Source organism: Papaver somniferum, chromosome 11, assembly GCF_003573695.1.
Source record: "Papaver somniferum cultivar HN1 chromosome 11, ASM357369v1, whole genome shotgun sequence".
Taxonomy (NCBI): domain Eukaryota; kingdom Viridiplantae; phylum Streptophyta; class Magnoliopsida; order Ranunculales; family Papaveraceae; genus Papaver; species Papaver somniferum.
Genome location: NC_039368.1, coordinates 48,094,645 through 48,099,337, shown reverse-complemented (window position 1 = coordinate 48,099,337; position 4,693 = coordinate 48,094,645). Strand labels below are relative to the sequence as shown.

Here is a 4,693-nt window from a genome sequence, read left to right as displayed (position 1 = left end):
GAGATTTAAATATCCGATAGGCAAGATAGAAAAGTAATCACAAACATCTTCGCCTCATCGTTTGTGATTCCGCAATATCTTTTTTCGTTGCGTCGATTAAGATTATTGTGAGGTGATCAATAATACTAGGTTGTTCTTCGGGAATATAAGTCTGGGTTATTTATTGGTTCCTGTTCACCTTGATTTATCAAAAGACAGAACAAAACTCGTAGGTATATTCGTGGGAGACGGATTTATCTATTACCGTAGACTTTTATGTGTGATACAGATTTGTTTATTAAAGTCTTCGACTTTGGGTCGTAGCAACTCTTAGTTGTGGGTGAGATCAGCTAAGGGAATCAAGTACGTAGCATCCTGCGGGGATCAGAGACGTAGGAGCATAACTGCACCTTGGATCAGTGTGAGATTGGTTGGGGTTCAACTACAGTCCAGACCGAAGTTAGTTTGGAGTAGGCTAGCATTTGTAGCGGCTTAATACAGTGTGTGTTCAATCTGGACTAGGTCCCGGGATTTTTATGCATTTGCGGTTTCCTCGTTAACAAAATTCTGATGTCTGTGTTATTTCTTTTCCACATAATATTTTTTATATAATTGAAATAATACAGGTTGTGCACCGTTCAATCAATAAGAATATCCGATCCTTTGGTTGTTGATTTAAATTGATTGACACTTGGATATTGGTCTTTGGTACCATCCAAGTTTATCTCTCTTGTATTTAAATTGAGACTCGTAGTTTGCTTGAGTAAGATTTAAATCGAGAGATAAAGATAAAAACTCTTTGATATACTTTTTGTCTAGATTGAGTCTGACTGTCTAGTTGATTCTCTAGAAAGTATATTGGAATTTGTCCATACAGATTGCTAAGCGAATTATTGGGTGTGGTTGTTAGACCCCGCTTTTTCAGGAACATCCACAAAGAAAGTTATGAAAACTCGCAAATCCATAACTACAAGCTTACACAAATGCATCGGCAGCAATCATATAATTTGTAAATTATATTTTACATGAGAGCGAGAATCACTTACCATGAAGCACGAAATCAAATAATTGAAAAAGGTAGGTAATAAAGGCTACCAACCAGTATGCAAAACAAGAAGTAAAGCATTTCTTACAATCCTTGTAGACTATGAAGAATTCTTACATTTCCAAAATGTAACAAAAGTTAACTTGTCCTTGGCTGCTGAGGGAAGTTGGTGAGGAAAAAGTAAAATAATTCCTAGACAATAGGTATGGAAAATAAAACAAGAAGGAAAACAAATCAAAATTAGGGAGCAAAACTACCCATTCATTCATTAGAGAAATATCCCATATAAGCGCCCGATTCCTCAATATAACTTGTAAAACTCTCTTTGATACTCAAATGGTAAAGAGGAAGGAAAGCCTATGAAATCCGAACAAAGGAGTCGTGTTAACATGAGCATCACAACAATTGTACGATATAGAAATCTGAAATGGATTCACACAAAATTTCAGTTCGCATACCCATTTTCCGAAATTCTTTTAAAATTCATTCCGAGATGGAATGACGTAAATTTGGTCTCGTTGGGAACTTTAGAGACCCTTCTTTAACATAAAAATAATAGGAAGAAGTAAATAGTTGTTGGATATTTTCAACAAACCCTTTATTTGTAGGCGTTATACAGAGTTTTCGGTGATCGACTTGTTTTAGGGTTTCTAATGACAGTTAGAAAAATTGAACAGAAACATCGTTTTTCCAAACAGACATCATTGTTGGAAGAGATGTCTATTCGCACTGAAAGGATGCTTGTTGGAGATGAAGAGTCATGTTCAACAGATGTTAAACTCTCTATAAATTGCATCTTTGATTTCCATTCAAAACACATCAAAAAACTCTATGTTTTCTCTCTAATAAGCATCATCAGAATCAAAACCTGTGTGTTCTTGGTTGGGTCAAGGTTGTACAAGCTTTGAATCCAACATTGTTGTAGGACTTCAAGTATCCTGACGGCAATATTCATTGACCTATTTGTACTCGCCAATTCAATTGGGAAGGGCCGAATAATTGTCGGAAAAAATCTACTATTAGAGCCTTGAACTCAGAGACAACATTCTTTTCTTCACCCTATTTTAGTGTCAATTTTCCAACAAGAGTTTCGTAGCTGTACCCAAAAGTCTCTACAAAACAGGGCAGAAATCACGTTTTTAGGAGTTGCAGTTTTGATAGTCTTTAGTTAAAAATTCATTCAAAAATCATCAGGAAATGGAGTAAGGAAAATCTGGTTTCATTTGAAAGCTGAGAAGTCCCTCTATCATATAAAATTTATAAGAAAATACAATAAGGTATATAGTTGTGACTAAAAGACTCATCAAGACAGAAAAGGGAATCCCGTTTTCAGAAAATTCAGTTTCGGGAGTCTTTAATCAAAAATTTATACAAAATTCGTTAGGCGACAGAATTAGGGAAGTTTGGTCTTGTTGGAAAGCTAAGAGACTCCTCTTTAACATAAAAATAAGAAGCAAGAACGACAAGGTCTATTTCTGCGTCAAAACTCACGTGAAAAACAGGGCAGTAGAACTTCTTCAGAAAATTTCAGTTATAACCGTCGTTACTTGAAAATTCATACCGACTTCGTTACAAAACGAAACTCCGCAAATTTGGTATTGTTGGAAATCTAGGAAACCCCTTTGTAACATAAAATTGGTAAACAAAGTAATAAGGTACATGCCTATCACAAAAAAAAAAGTAATAAGGTACATAGATGTTTCAAAAAGTCAAATAAAACATGGAAGGAACACTTTTAATTTCGGTTTTGAAGGGGTTAAATCAATAATACGGAGGACTTGTTTAATTTCACAATCATGATTCATAATATCACAGCTGAAGGGAAATTATAAATACCCATTTAATGAAAATACAAGAATTTGGAATTAACATGAAGAATAAAACCAATTCAAGTTGCATTGCATGTTTCCAAAACATGGTTTATTAAGTCAATTTTACAAACAGGTGATAGGCTACTTTGGAAACTAAGCTGTAATGATAAAATGGGAAATGAGACCTTGGATGTTTGCAGACTCTTCTAAATCTTTAGGAAAATCAAATATACACATTTGAGGGTAATCACAGTTCAAACTTCATAAAATAAAATGACATAATAAAACCCACTTCACAGCAGCAAGGATTATCAAACAAGATTCATCCATCAAAATCAGTTGATTACCACCAAGATAATAGTAAATCAAACGAGAGAAAAAACCCCTACCTTAATCGCTTACTCCACGGCAAGATTACCCATTTGCATCCTTATTCTTGAAGCTTCAATTCATTTAACACAACTCCAATTAGATATTGTAGAACCCGTTTGGGAGAAAGATTGAAATTCGAAATCCAGAGAGTAACTCCTTACCTCCACGCTACGTCGATCTAAAGATCTAAATCAACAAACGGTTTTATTAATTAGCCTTCCTTCACTCTTACTGATTCACTCGGTTTTTAGAGTTGAGGGAAAGAGAAGGATCAATAGAAGGGAAGAGAAATATCAGAATGAGAAGAGTATTGAAGTTTCTTACCAAAACACCCTTGACATGTGTTGCACTGCATGGAGAATTATCAAGGCAACCAGATATAGGATAAGAGCTGACACATATATTAGAACACCCAAACTCAGGTTTTTAGCAACAGGAAATCGATAAAGGCACTCTAGAACAGCTAAGAGTGTCCGATACTAAGAATCTATATCCGAATAGGTTGGCAACGGGGTTAAAGCACTAGGGAAATTTTTAGAATGTTACAGCAACGTTTCATTCTACTCATGTTTATAGTTTTGATTTTAATCGACGATCAAAGATTTTTCATCGAACAATTAACCGGTGAATGAAAGAAAAAAATTGACGATTTTTATTGAAGAAGGGTTTAGCTAAAGGGTACTTAGAAAAGAAGAATAAGGAGGAGTGTTGACTGATTTTTTTTCCTATTACTTTTAGTTTAGGTTTCTAATTTAGTTAAGAAGTACAATCTCAGTCTCATGTGGATCAACAGTGTTAGAGCATAGCTCGGTTGAACCCACCAAGCGTTGGTATGTCAAGTTTGGTTGTTATATTTTAGTGAACCAAAACTCATTTAAAGATTCGCTTGATTATTTACCAGAGTCAACTTCGTATAGGTTAGCTAGAAAGTTACTAGGATATGAGACTTACAAGTATTACGTGAAGACTTGAAGAATGTGAAGAAGTGAAGAGCTACATCGACGACATCATCCTTCCTCTTGAGGTTAGTAATATTTGACTTGAACTATTTCATTCCTAACGTATCTTTCAAGTCGTGCATATTGAAAACATAACTGCGAAGCTGTGAATGATTATACTCTAGTTAGACATAGTATTAAGGAATTACAATACGAAGTATAACGTCTATCTTTTGAACTTCGTATATAAGACATCAACATAATCGTATGAATTCTATTGTGATTATGTATGGTTATGGGTGAATATTTCGTCCTAGGAAACAATGTTTTACATTCGTTTAAAGGAAGTACAATTCATAAACTTGTTTTGTGAATCGAAAGGGAAATCACTAGGCTTATTGGTATTGTTATTCATTACAAATCTTTGGATTACCAATATGTGTGTTTAGTATAACCGCTCATAACTTGTTTATGTATCTTGGTAAAACTATTCACAATGCCTGACTTTTATGTTGGTATGACTTTTATTAGTGAAACCGATCTTCAGT

The 4,693-nt window shown here is 34.5% G+C and overlaps 1 long non-coding RNA gene across 2 annotated transcripts; it reads right to left on the bottom strand.

Annotated features, from left to right (window-relative positions):
* Positions 1-951: 951 nt before the first annotated feature.
* On the bottom strand, positions 952-3,499 carry LOC113323211. 2 transcript variants are annotated; one of them, XR_003347475.1, is made up of 3 exons: positions 3,369-3,499; positions 3,225-3,277; positions 952-1,381 (listed from the first exon to the last, which is right to left on the bottom strand). It is a non-coding gene; the product is annotated as an uncharacterized LOC113323211 (long non-coding RNA). The 2 variants fall into 2 exon arrangements; XR_003347474.1 differs by lacking the exon at positions 952-1,381 and adding an exon at positions 1,466-2,136.
* Positions 3,500-4,693: the final 1,194 nt, after the last annotated feature.